The following is a 15,188-nucleotide window of genomic DNA, read 5'->3' as shown; positions in this document are numbered from 1 at the left end:
GTATCTAACATGATACATGGGACAGGAAGCTGCACAGGTGGCCCGACTGGGAAATCCTTGGTGAAACAAGAGGAGATGTGAGCAAAAGGGGAAAAAACTGTGGTAAGAAAAGGGGAGGCAGCATCAGGTGGGGGAAAAAAGAGTAATACTGTGTCTGAAAAGGAACAAACGGAATGAGGGTTTTTCTTAAAGAGTCAGTTTTAAAAAGGTGAAAAAGAGGGTTATCTGGGAGGCAGGACTAAGGCATTCTTTGGGAATGAGCATAAACAAAGCCACCAATTTATAATGTAAAGCAAAGAGGACTATAATGATAACTCTCTCTTCCCTGCCTAAATGCAACTGATTTGATAATCCGTCTCTACAGAAGTGATTAGGCCCTTCAAGGGCAATGTAATGGATCAATGGATTCAAACAATTGCAGGTATGTACACAAATCTGAGTCGGGGCAATGGAGGGTGGGGGAACCCTGAAAACATATAAGGCCACTGTTTGTCAGAGCCCCTTAGCAACAACATCTTGTTTTCCATTTGCTTGATTGCATCATTTGCATAAGATCAAACACGGGGAGTTGTAGACAGAGAAAAACAGATCACTCTAATATGCATTAGAAATGGATCCACAGGCATCATCCTGAGACGTGTTACACGGAAATGCATCCTAGCACATGGAAACCTCACTGATTACTGTCAAGCAAAGTATAATTTACAATACCGGCCATGAATTATATGCTATTTTACGATTGATTTCATGCTGTTGTTCAGAGAATTTCATTGATCTCAATTTACAAAATGAACCAATAAGTAGGCAATGATTTTCTTTTAACTCCTGGTGTAAACTGAGGAATTTATACCTTATTGGTTTCTCCCATTAGAAAATTAAAACGCAGTTGTTGCTTCTTGAGTTCTAATGTATGTTATCTAGTTGCTTTTCTGACAACCTCCCAGTATCATTTTGTAAATGAAAAATACAGCTTCTTCCTGATTTTCTTTTCCCCTGTCTATGCATCCTTCCCACAAATCATCACCAGGATGTTTAAAAATGTTGGAACAGTCTAGGTAACTCCTGACCACATCTCCTGTCATTTGGTATTCCAACTTGAGAACCACTGCTAGGTTATGGTTCAGTGAGAACACGTCTTAGGCGGCAGACCTGGGAGGTGGTGTGTTTTCCACAGATGCCTGGAAAGCAATGAGCTATGCCACAATGCACGTGGAATGTCAGGTTGCATTCATCTCTGCCACTGTGTAGCCCTTGCTTCACGATTGCTTGCTCGGCCTTTTGATTCCAGAAAATCAGATTCTGACCTTATAATTAATAAAAACGGAGGCTTTCTTTAGCCTGAACATCATTGCTCTTTTGCTCTTTATAGAAGCCGAAACTTGCAACATGCTTTTCTTGGGCCAGGTGAGCAATGAACCACCACTAATAACCCATCCTGTGCTTTCAAATTAATTTTCAAGACTGGAATCATTAGATACAACCGCACCCAAATGACATTACTCAACAAATTTTCTACTTGTGCTTATAATATTTTCTACCTCATCAGAGAAATTCACAGCTCTGCCTTTCATCAAAACCTTGTCCAAATTTTGTATTAGACATGGAGCATCTCCTGACTCTCCTTAATGTGTGCACCATATGTACCCTATCTAGCTGTCTTCTTAACAAATCTCCCTCATGAGCATCCTCATATGAGTCTTAAGTATTCATGGTGTTGTAAGTTCTTTGAGAACAAGGATGCATCTTCTTATAGGCATCCCCTATGACTTCTAATACTTGGGACCCTCCTGATGGTTGAATAGTAAAAACTTCATTGTGATAAGAAAACTGGTGGTAAGGAAAACCTGGTCACTCCATCAAGATAGCAGCACGTGGTAGGGGAGCCCAGCCTGCTGGGAGTTGTCAGTCACTAGTTTGGGAAAAAAAAAAAAAAAGGAACCATTACTGTCAGTTGTGATAATGAAGGAAGATGCTTCCTCATTTTCCTCTTTTCTTCTTTGGCTGGTTAGAACAAAAGACTTCCATGCAAACCTCCTTAGGCTGACAGCATTCTGATCCAGCTGTCTTCCAGTCTGGCTTTCTGAGCATCTCTAATACCTGATTTGTAATGCAGTATAGAATATTGAGCCCAAGGTTGTTTTTCTTGGTTACTTTTATAATACAACCCTAGAGCAGTGCTCTCTCCTCTGTGTGTGTGTGTGTGTGTGTGTGTGTCTCCCTCTCTTTCTCCCTTTACACACACACACACTAACTTCCCACCCACTCCTCTACCTTGCCTCTGGATAAGAAGAGATATAGAATTAGGGAGTCAGGCTTCCAATTTTCATAAATGCTTTCCACTCACAAACCAAAGAGGAGAGAACTGAAATAAATTTCCAGGAATATTATCTAAAGAAATTTGAGTCATATAACTTAGCTAAATATTTCTTGCAAAACTGGGGGATTTCCTCTCAGACTTAGGTGGACATTTGTTACTCTCATATCTTTAATAATCTTAGGAATCAGTTAATATATTGCAAGACAATATTCTACTCCTATGACATACTCTTAAACAACAGAGGTTAATGAGACATAATGAGAATAATAAAAGTGTCTAGCTATCTGTAGCATTAAAAGAATAAATTTATGAACCCACGCTCCCCAAAAATATGATATTGAAGGTAAGACGTTGTTAATTCAGTAACAACAATGGCTATAACACTGACTACATACTGTTTGGCAGGCCCTGTTAAATATGTTTTATAATCTCTCATTTATTTTAAGTCTCAAAATAACTGTGAAACAAGTACTGTTATTCCCAATGTACAGAGAACAAAATTCCAGCTCAAAGAGATCAGCTGTGTAAGACCCTGTATGAGGATCAGAAGCCACCTGAGTTCACTCCGAATGCAGTGCAGGATTTAGGTTGGAGGTGCCCATAGCCAGACCATTATTTCACAAAGGGGACTCCACCCAGTTCACACCCTGCACTACCAGCTTAGTAAAGGTTTGCCTAAGAATGGTTTTCACTGAAGACCCATCATCAATTCTTAAATATTAATTTAATGCTTTTCTAACTTACCCCTGTACTGGACACTGTGTGTGATATAAGAGAAGTAATGAGTATGAGAGAAGTGATATTGTGATAAAAATGTTTACTTCTTGGATATTTGCTCTAATCATTACAGAGGCTTGGAGAGGATCACCTGTTTAATTCATCATAAAATGCCCTTGCAATTTAATTTGGAATGATATGCTGAGAAAATTTTTCCTGCATCTAAGAAGAGAATGTGTAAAATGAACACAATGGATTCTCAGAACTTAAATTATAATGTTAGGGTATAAATAAATATCCTATTAAAATTATGCTTTTACATCAACCTGTGAAAATGCAATGCATCATAAGCAACCACTGTGTTTATGGAAGCTAGAGAAGTCTTCAATGTCACAGCTAGAAGTATTTTGACCCATTATAAGACTTACTGAATTGTCTACCCTTGAGCCATTTCCATAAAATGATAGGCTTTTCTCTTTTAAAACAGTAATTTTCAAAGAAAGGTCTGTTGACATTCCTCCAGGAAAAACACTTGTATTATAAGTGTTGACACTATGATATGTGTCTAACTTTTTATTTCTGAAATAATATTTTACTGATGATTTTAAATACAGTAGTATGTCTGTGATGGTTAATTTTATGTATCAACCTGGCTGGGCTATGGTGTCCACTTGCTTGGACAAACACTAGTCTAGATGTTGCTGTGACCTCATCTTGAGTCTAAGCTATATGTATATTTCTCTGGGTATATCTGACAGAGTGTGTGGCCAGTCTACTTTGCATGAGAACTGGAAACCAGCATTCCTGGCACAAGGAGCAAGTTTGGCAGTCATGGAAGGAAGGAACAATTTGGGTGTACTCTTGTTTCAGATATATCTGTGAATTTCAGGAAACTCATGAGGTGGCCTGCCAGAAGCCTGTTTGTGTTATAAGCTGGGTAAGATTTGGGAACATTTGCTTCTGATGCTCAGAGATGATGGTGTTTATCCAGAGCAAGACCATGGATATGAGTTACTGTGACATTTGGACAACTGGTGTCAGGCTTGATCCTAAGTGCATGTGAGAAAACCCACATGATTTCCCAGAAATGCATGAGGATTAGTTTGCAGAAGGCAGAGATCATCTACTAGCAGGTAAGAGTGATGAGCAAGTAAAATATGAGTATTAGAACTAATGAGACTTATTATATATTCAGATACATGAGATCTGGGAAAATATGACATAAGTATATCTATATCCATCCATCCATCCATCTATCCATCCATCCATCCATCATCCTTTAATCTATATCCACTTCAGGGTATAATCAATGGCTGCTCACTGCATCAAACTTTATACTTTGGAACTCTGTATGCTTCTCTTCTCTTTTTTTAAGATTTTATTTATTTATTTGAGAGAGCAAGAGAGTGTGGGGGCAGGAGGAGGAGCAGACAGAGAAGGACAAGCAGACTCCACCCTGAGCACAGAGCCAGATGCAGGGCTCCATCCCATGACCCTGAGATCATGACCTGAGCCAAAATCAAGAGTCTGACCCTTAACTGACTGAGCCACCCATTTGCCCCATGACTCTGTATGTTTTTTAGATGGACAATGTCTTTAAAGCATGGATTCAGGAGAGGAAAGTGAAAATTGGTATACTTTACAGGTGATAGAGACAGGAAAACTGGATCTATTTTGTCTTTTTATATAACCCCAAACCAATGATTTCTCCATTTCCTCTCAAAGACTGTTTAAAACAAATAAAAACTAAACAAAAACTGAAAAAAAAAAAACAAAAAACAAAAGAAACTGAAGTAAGATATGGTCATTGACCTTGAGGACAGAAAATAACAAAACTTCATTTGAGTAGTTAGATGGATAGACAGATAGGTAAATACATTAACCATATTTTACACAAGTTAGTAAATATAGTATAATGATACAGATGCAAAACAATATATTGGAATTCAGAACTGCCTGGCTCTACCTAACACAGCAGAAGTACACATGAATGTTACATTTAGATGTAAATCATTTAGAACAATGCCTAATAGAGAATAGTGTTATGTGTTTGTTAATTAAAAATAATGTTAGGGGCACCTGCGTGGCTCAGTCAGTTGAGCGTTTGACTCTTGGTTTCAGCTCAGGTCATGATTTCAGGGTCCTGAGATTGAGCCCCACAGGCTACCCTTTCATCAGAGAGTCTGCTTCCCCACTCTCTTTCCCTGCCCCTCCTCCTGCTCATGCACTCTTTCTCTAAAATAAATGAATAAATCTTAAAAAAAAAGTTAAGAAACATGATTACGCCCTTATTTATATAATGATTTGCAGTCTCCTAATTTTTTAACGAAACTAGTTTTTTTAGATTTGGGGGTAACTATATGTAGGCACATGGTAAAAAATTAAGCTAGTAGAGTACAAAAGAGTACAAAATGAAAAGCAAACATTTTCCTCACATTTCCAACTCTTTAAAATTGCCAACACTAGGATAAGAGGCTCTCACACAACATGAAATGGTTATCATGGGTTTCGCCGATAAAATGGGGAGTAGCTGCATCTTAGTTTGATTAATAACCATATAATCAATTTCCTTTTTTTTTATATGGTTGCTAATGTGTAAAGCTAAGACCCATTACAAAAACAGGCAGGCAAAAACCTTAAATATTACTGGATGACACTATAGAGAAAGGAAAAGAAAGAGAAAGAAGAGAAGAAATCACCAAAGACCTGGGTTTGAGTATAGAGTCTTGATTAGTGTAAACATGACTGAGTCACTGAAGTTTCAGGCCCCGTTTCTTCATCTCATTAAAAGGAATTTATATCATGTGTAACATCTCTCCCTGTAATTGTTGTGAAGATAAAATAAGATAAATAGCAGTAAAAACATTTTATAAAGAAGAGCTTATCACACAGGTAAGAGACAACAATTTTAAACCATTATCAAAAACAGCAGAGCCTGAGTCTTTATATTTTGATGTTATTTCTATTTATTAATGTTCATAAATACTGGGAATGATACACTTTTAAAATGCTTATCATGAAATTCTGTAAAACCCAGGATATATTTTTTTTAGTTAGGATATATATTTTTAGCTAAGTCCAAAACATATAATCAATTTCTTATGAAAGGAAGCATATATATTTGATTTAATATATGCAAATATAGTTTTTTGTCATTTCTTTATTTATTCACTCACAAGTATTTGCTGGCACCTGCTATGTGCATCTACTATGTGATTTATATGTTAAGATACAGCAGATAACAAGATGCATACAAGATATTTTCTTTTGAACTACACATTGTTCTGGGGTATGTTTTCCAAATTTCAGAGATACTGTGCTTTTTTTGTTGTTGTTGTTTTTAAAGATTTTATTTATTTATTTGAGAGAGAGAATGAGACAGAGAGCGAGCATGAGGGTGGGAGGGTCAGAGGGAGAAGCAGACTCCCTGCTGAGCAGGGAGCCCGATGCGGGACTCGATCCCCGGCCTCCAGGATCATGACCTGAGCCGAAGGCAGTCGCCCAACCAACTGAGCCACCCAAGCGCTTGAGATCCTGTGTTTTATCTGGTAAAGATATTTATGAGGTACTAATGATTCTAAACCACTTTAATTTCTATAGCTTCAATAAGTCATAATATAAAATGGTAAATGGTTTGAGAAGAATATTTGTGCAAAATTACAAATTATAGTGTATCTCCTAGGATAGAAACTGAATTACTTATAAGAAGAACTAATTTATGAAGAAATAAAGTTTCACTGATTAACAACAAATTATAATGAGAATATTTGTACCAAAATACTTATAAATACAAAATTGAAAATAATTAACATTAATGTTTTGCTATTAGCCCCCAAAATGCTCACATTTCCAGGCTCTTCACTTTTTATCATATTTCACAGTAAATCACATATACAAATAAGTCATGAAGGAATTGATAAAATACAAACTTAGGTATTTGTTTACTTATGTTACTATACCCATCAGATAGAGAGAAATTCATATATACCTCTTTAATTTGTCTTAGAGCAAACATCTCTCTGTCTCTTTATATTTGGTGAATAGCCTCACTGTCACTGAAATTATAAAAACTTTTATTAGACCTTTCATAGTAGTAATTTTACAAGATTTTTATTTCCTTAATTATACTCTGAAATACTCCTTAAATACTTTTATTAATGTTTGCTTAATGTAATTATTTATGAGCTAATTTTATTTAGGCACATCTTTTAAAGTAGTATATTTCTTTACAGTGATAGAGTTGACTATAGCTCTCATTAAAACAAAATAATTTCAAAAATGGAAGCCAAACTTTAATTTACAAAATGTTTTTTTCAGTGGAAGAATTCTATAGATGCTGAATTTAGAAATGCCTACCCAAAAGTTTATTGGAATTCAGGCTATACTAAAGGTATATAGCGTTATGGAAAACATTTATTTGATTTATATTTTAAAAACCAAGCTTAACTTGATAGCAGTGATTCAGCTGAGGGGGAAAAATCTTTTAAAATTATCTATATAGTCTTTTCAACACCCAGAGTTCCAACCTAATAGAATTTATGACCTGCATCCTCTTGATTTTTGCATAATGGAACTACACAAGTGGCAGCAAGTGACTTTCTAATCTCCCTACATGAAATAGATATTCAAATACTTGCATATTTGTTAGCATATCCCTAGGAATTGCTGGACTTGTATACATTTCCACAACACAGTGGAAAAAAAAATACAGAGGGCAATGCAACAATATCATCTTTACAAAATAGCCTTTAAAAGTTGGGATATAGAAGACAAACTTTCCTAAACTCTATTGGATTTTTTTTACTCAAAACTCTTTTTCTCCTGTTCGAGGTTCGAATGCAACTGGGAAATATAATAAACACAGGGATGGGATTTTTAGTCAAGCAAGCAGGATGCCCTTATCTAAGTCTTAAGTCATTCACTAACTCCTCTGAAGTTTTCCATCCAGAGTAAAACAAGAACTTTATTTTGAAAATATGTGCCAGTCTTTTGCTTGTGATTATATGGAATTTAATTACATAACTATTTGGCATGTTTAAAATAGCTGATCAACTTTTATTACACTTTAATATAATCAATAGAGTCATATTTGTAGCTGTGGGATAGCGCCTCTCAGGGATTGTGTATCAGCTGTGTGGTTATGAGCTTTGCAATAGCGTGTGTGCAATACCAAGAAATAGGATGCAAATATTTACCCGATATATGTCAAGCATTGACACACATGTCACTTCTCTGATACCAATCGACTTAGGTCTGGCTGTCAGTCTCAGATAAATTACTCTGTCTCTGAACATCCCTTTGAATACCAGTTTGACATTCTGGCAAATTCTCCACATAATAACACACAGTTTTCACATAAATGAAAAAATTCCTTCATCTCTTTATTCTGAAACAATCTTTATTGTTCTCCTACTATATGCATATACCCTTCCATTTCTTCAGGATAGAAGATGAAAGATACAGTTCCTGCCCCCACGGGACTCAATCTAGTGAGGAAGACTACTCAGTCAACCAGAAATTCTAGTAAAGTATGCTAAATGATATGAGAGGTGGTGGGAACATGGAGAGGAAAATTGTAAACTACATAGGTCTACATACCTGGGACAGTCCTAAATCAAACACTACTGTATTGTCCCAGCCTCAGAATAATCAGGAAAGATGCATGAATGGATGGATGAATGCATAAGTGAATGAATGAAAGAACCACAAATGAGCATTCTTGAAAATATTTTGTTCTAATATTCTTTAGGATTTATTCTCCAAAAGGAATGAACAAATGAATGAATGAATGAATGAATGCACAAATAAATGTTTAGCTTTTATTACTTTGGTGTACAATTGTAAATCAGTGTAAAATAAACCTACTGTTGTGGGCTGAATTGTATCCCTCCAAAATTCATACATTGAACCTGTAACCCCTGGTATCTTAGAATGTGGCTATATGTAGCGACTGGGTCTTTAAAGAGAGGATTAAGTTAAAATGAAGCCCTGAGTGTGGGCCCTAACCCAATTTGACCAGTGTCCTTATAAGAAGAGGTAAGTTGGATGCACAAAGACACCAGGGATGTCCGTGAAGAGAGGAAAGACATGTGAGGACATGGCCAGAAGGCAGCCATCTGCAAGTCAAGGAGAGGGGCCTCAGGAGAAACCAAACCTGCTGACACCTTGATCTGGGACTTCTAGCCTCCAGGACTGTGAGAAAATAAATTCCTGTGATTTAAGCCACCCAGTCTGATATTTTGTCATGGAAGCTCTAGTGAACTACCATTGCTGTGAGTGGATTAAAAGGAGAGATTATTCTTTCATGTCCATAGTTAATTGAAACAAGGATGCTATGCGGTCATGCAGCGGTACAGTCATAAAAATTACAGTTTACATTGCAGAGCTTTTCATTGCTGACTTTAAAGAAATAGCCCCTCTCCTATCAATACTATACTCGCAGACCTGTATTTTCTGCATTTGTCTCTTCCATTTATGAGTGTACAATATGAGATAGTTCCCATTAAAAATCAGGCTTGCTTTAAACTTTAAAAACTTAAACCTCACATTTGAATGAGACATTTTAATTGACATGTTGTCTTTAAGAATACATTGATAATGTGATGAAGATATGAATGTTGTATTAATATTTTGACACCGCTGAATGTTAATAATAATCTAATGACATTTCCCCATCGTTCCTTTCTTTTAAACTCATCTAGTTGAGATTTGGGATTTGGGATTCAGAAAATTATCAGAGTAACAAAATTCTAATTCTATCTGTGCCATTAACTAGCTTTATGATTCCAGGCAAGTCAATTCTGATTCTCTAGCTCCTTATCTACCAAATGGGAAATAAAGTTGTTTAATCTTTATACATCACTGGGTCATTTAAAGACTTATAGGAGCCGGTACATGTGAAAATATTTTGCAAATACAAAACTATCACCAAGCAAAAAAAAAAATCAGGAAATATCTATCTGTTCTTGAGGGTAAGAAAAATCTACTTAAGTTTTTCTATCTAAGGAAGAATCTATGAAGGCAAGTATTTTTAGATTTGACTACAAGTTTTAGCAAAATGACTGCATTTAAAAGCCACCATAAATGGGCCACCTGGGTGGCACAGTCAGTCAAGCATCCAGCTCTTGGTTTGGGCTCAGGTCATGATCTCAGGGTCATGAGATTGAGCCCCATGTTGGGCTCCACATTCAGCATGGAGTTTGCTTGAGATTTTCTCTCCCTCTCCCTCTGCTCCTCCTGCTCATGTTGTCTCTCTCCCTCTAAAATAAGTAAATAAAATACTAAAAAAAAACCCCACCATAACTGAAGTAAAAAAAAAAAAAAAACCAAAAACCTAAATTACAAAAATAGGAAATAAGAATTATAATATAGCTTCCATGCAAATGTTAAGCAATTTTAATGTATATTAAAAATATTTAGAAAAAAGGAAGAAGAATATATCCCTTTAAATAATGCACAAAAACATTTGGAGAATTTTAAGGAATTAGAAATGCACACGCATAAAACTGCAGTACTGTTTATAATAGAAAAAAAATGAGAAATAATCCAAATATTATAATGAGTTCCTTAAATATATTGTGAAATATTTTAAAATACTATGCAGTCATTTAAAGCATGATTTAGAAAATAATTTAGTAATTTGGTAATGTGATCACTATATATTATAAAGTGGTGAAAGACTAAAACAGTCTGGGCCAAATTGTATGTGTATATCTGTGCATCAACAAAAAAAGATCAGAGGATGGTGAATATACAAGTCAAAATGTGATTAGTGATCGTCTCTGATGGGTGAAATTGTGGACAATTTTTATTTTTTCTAAATTTTCTTTTATACTTAGAATTTACTATTTTGTAATAATTTCATTTTTAAATTGTACTTAATTTTGAATGTATAACACATTAATATATAGGCACAGTACAAAATCTAAAAGATACAAAAGAGCTCACATGAAAATCAAGTCTCCCTCTACCCTTGTTCCCAAGTTATCCAGTTTCCTTCTAGGAGTTTAGCAATTACTACACATTCCTCCAGAGGAAATCAAAGTATATAACCAAATATGCAAATGTTAGTGGACTATAAAATATACTTTTCTACACCAGTACTTTGTGATATACTTTGATGATGTTACCTTATTAGTAAAGATCTGCTCATTCTATTAAATGAGCATGTAATATACCCAGTGTGCCTATTGGTTATTAGCCATAACTTGTTTAACTAATCTTTTATTGATGTTTATTAGGCTTTTCATTTATATTTTATTTTATTACATTTTATTTTATTTTATTGGCACATATGTGTATATGATCAGAAAAATCAGTAACTTTGGGATAACGTCAAGCACAATAAAATGTAAAAGTCAGCAAGATGTTTGGAATACTACTTATTACTATTTTTTGGTTATTTTTATTAGTGCTACACACCCACTAGATATGAAGCAGCTGACTGAAACAAAGATAAGAAAATTAATAATTCAATCTTCAGCAATTATGTTTGTGCTGGAAAAATAGTAGGTGATATTTTTAAATATATATTTTGAATAAATACAGATGAATGGAGATAAGGCACTTAAGCTACTTAGACTTCAGCTACAAAAATAGTAGCACGGGTGCAGTGCATCACTAATGGCTTTAGGAGGGCTCTGGAATGATATTAGGATGCAGATAATAAAAATCAAGGAATGAAGGAGGGCACTTATTGTGATGAGCACTGGCTATTGTATGTAAGTGATAAATCACTAGATTCCACACCTGAAACTAGTGTTACGCTGTACGTTAACTAACTGGAATTTAAATACATACTCAGAAAAAAAAAAATTAAGGAATGAATGGTCTCCAAACAAAAAAGGTAGAGGAATATTCTAAACATTCATTTCTTATTTTGGAAAGGAAGCCATGCAACTGACAGATTTGAGGGTTTCAACAATGGGAGAAAATAAATCAACAAAAACAGAGATTCAATTTTAAGAAAATAGATAAAATTTCAGGGAAATTCTCAAAGGAAGAACACAGTGGACAGCAGAGTTGGGTGGTTTCCTAGGATACATATATATAAAACACATTCAAAGGGAAAAAATACATATGTAAGTAAGGTGAGGCTTTGTTGGCAGATTCTAGTATTTGTAAATTTTTTTTAAAGATTTTATTTATTTATTTGACAGAGAGAGACACAGCGAGAGAGGGGACACAAACAGGAGGAGTGGGAGAGGGAGAAGCAGGCTTCCCACCGAGCAGGGAGCCCGATGCAGGGCTCCATCCCAGGACCCTGGGACCACAACCTGAGCCGAAGGCAGATGCTTAACGACTGAGCCACCCAGGCACCCCTAGTATTTGTAAATTTAACAAATGAGCCAAAGTTTGGAATTATAATAGTCAACATTTGGAGTGGTGCTCTAGCTCATAATGATTTCTTCAGAGGCTGTATTTTTCTTTCTCTTCTTCTAGTAGCCAGATCCTGCCTTTCTGGCCCCAAAGGTGGATATATGATCCAAAATGGAACAATCAGCCTCCTTCCTCAAAGTTTTTCAATCTGGAGTTGCGGAGGTTGTCCAGCTGTGGGCTAAGAACTCAGAGTTGCTGCTAATTGTGTTTTCCAGTCCATGAAGAAAGCCCACATTCCAGAAACAAAGATGAAATTGTTGGATTTCTACCATTTGCAGCAAAAAGACTCAGGACTCAGGATTCATAAGTATATTTACTTCGTAAAACCAAGATTGAATAATAATCGCTGCTTTTGAAGCATTCAAACTTTTGTCATGGATAAAATCCAATATATCATACAAGACATTTCCAGTGTAAGATAGATATCAAATACTTAGGTGAATGAAAAAAAAATTGTCTTTCTGGTTTTATTATTGAATCTTTCCTTTACTAGAAGTAACCTAATCTGTCCTAGTCATTAATTGTTTGTATCTCTGATACAAAGATACTATTTTGAAAGTCATTTATAACAATGTGAAGCAAATTTTATCCTTTAGGGAACTGGAAGATTCATATAGACTCTCTGAAAACAATAAAAATCTGAGAAAAGTAAGATATGAGGAAAGACTACTTTGAATTTAATCTCTGACTCCTTTATTGTTCTTATATATCCAATATAACTAAATTCCCCAAATATCACTGATGTCTCTGTACTGGGCACTTCCCTATATCACTTACGGTTTTAAAGGTTTAATCCCTCTCTGGCTTTATTTTTAAAGAAAGGGCATCCTAAAAATCTGAGAACATAAGGTCTGTTAATAGTGGTATTCTCCTACAGTTTGCTGAGTTTCCAAATTGGATAGAAAGACAATGACACTAAAGCTTATCCAGATGTGGTTTTATAATGGTGTCACTGGGCTTTACTCCATAATCAAGGACCCTAAAAATATACAATTTTAGGCTTAGTATCTGCAATAAGGTTAATGGAAATCTGCACCAAGGGTAAATACTTCAGCAGACTGTGTCATCAGGAAATATTTAAACACCATTTAAAAGGATTTAAAATAAGTAGATTTGATTTTACACTGACTAATGCACAGAAATATAATACAATAGAGCTGTTAACAAATAAACATAATGCTTTTCTCTCCTCTTTTGCTCATTCTTTGCCATCTGTATTGCTAAGTCCAATTAGCTTCTTGCATTTAAAGTTCTAACCTACTTGCTTTTTCACCTACGAATGGAGACAACAGCTGTGTAGGTTCAGCCGTGACTATTTTGGACTAATGCCATTACTTCAATTATTTATTTTCCCAAACACTGATTCGTTCATGCTATATCATTACTGTAAATCCTTCAGTGGTCCTCCATTGCCTCAGAACAAAGTTCAAACATCTCGACATACCTATAATACCTTTGATAATTTGACTCTCACCTTGCCTTTCACTGCTCCTGACCAGCTACCCAGGGCACTCAGTGATATCAAGCTAGGCCCTATTTAATTTTCATGAAACCCCCACGGACAGTGCTGTGCCGTGGACTATTCTGCCCTGGTCCTTAGGCTTGTCTGATTCCCAGTTCTGAAACTCTACTCGAAAGCCTGCAAAAAGTCACTTCCTCTGGTGACACTTTATCCTCCTGATTGCCTTTTCCTTTGTTCTCACATCTGTCAGAGAACTCACCACCTGCTGGACAGCATTATATTTAGTTGTGTCTATTTCTGTCTAAGCAATTGAACTGGGAATGATTTGAGGAAAAACGAAAATGTCTTAAGCAGTAATGTAACTTCTAACCTTGCACATAGTAGATGCTCAACAAGTATTTTCTAAATTAAACGAGCTATGCAGTTGAGTGACATGTCTGAAGGGTATTTTGGCATTTAGAATCTTTATCGTGATGTAACAATAATTTGATCATTTCTACAATTAGTAGAACATGTTTGTTGATCATTTGCTATGTTCTGAAAGAGCTGTGAGCACCACACTAACCGTTTTTTACACGTATTATCACATTTAATTCTCCCACTAGGAGCAAAGGTAGTCCTATTTCTGTTTTACCAGGAAACCAGGGCTTAGCACCTGTGTGGTTCTGCCTCTGACCCTGCACAAAGTCTTCCCCTTTGAGTGTGGGTGCAACCTGGGACTATGATGGCATGTCCCTGCCATGATTACCTTACCTTATATGGAAAAAAGAGTTGACCCTGGTGTGCCCAATCTAATTATAATCCCTTTAAAAGTAGAGTTTTCTCCAGCTGGTAGCAGAAGTCAGAGAGATTCAAAGCATGAAGGGGGTTTGATGCAAAAGCGTTTCTTGCTCCGGAGGTGGAGGGGGCCGTGCGAGAGTCTCTACAAGTTGAGCAGCCCCGGGCTGACAGCCAGCTGGGGGACAGAAATGTCACAGCGCTAGCACTGCAAGGAATCAAACTCTCCTGACAACCTGCATGAGCTTAGAAGCGAATTCTTTCCCAGAGCCTCCAGAGGAGAGGCTGAACTGTCCAATTTCTTGATTTTGCCGTAGTGAGACCCTAATTAGTGACTCAGCCAAGCCTACGCAAACTTCTGACTTACAGAACTGTGAGTTGGAGCATGGGTGTTGTTTTAGGCTGCCTTCTGAGGCCCCCTGGCAGCATGCACTGCCCAGAGACTGAGTCATGGCCATTAGAATGTGGGCAGAAGTAACATAGGTCACTCCCAGGTCTGGCCCATAAAAATCTCCAACTTACTATCCTTCATCCCCT

General features: G+C 36.2%; 1 protein-coding gene across 1 annotated transcript in view; it reads right to left on the bottom strand.

Annotated features, from left to right (window-relative positions):
- Nucleotides 1–15,188, bottom strand: part of USH2A (usherin) — a 710,400-nt gene that overhangs the window by 361,162 nt on the left and 334,050 nt on the right. The gene's annotated exons all lie outside the window — the stretch shown is intronic.

Source organism: Neomonachus schauinslandi, chromosome 6 (assembly GCF_002201575.2).
Source record: "Neomonachus schauinslandi chromosome 6, ASM220157v2, whole genome shotgun sequence".
Classification (NCBI taxonomy): Eukaryota; Metazoa; Chordata; class Mammalia; order Carnivora; family Phocidae; genus Neomonachus; species Neomonachus schauinslandi.
Note: the sequence above shows the minus strand (reverse complement) of the source record. Positions and strands in the feature narration are given on the sequence as shown.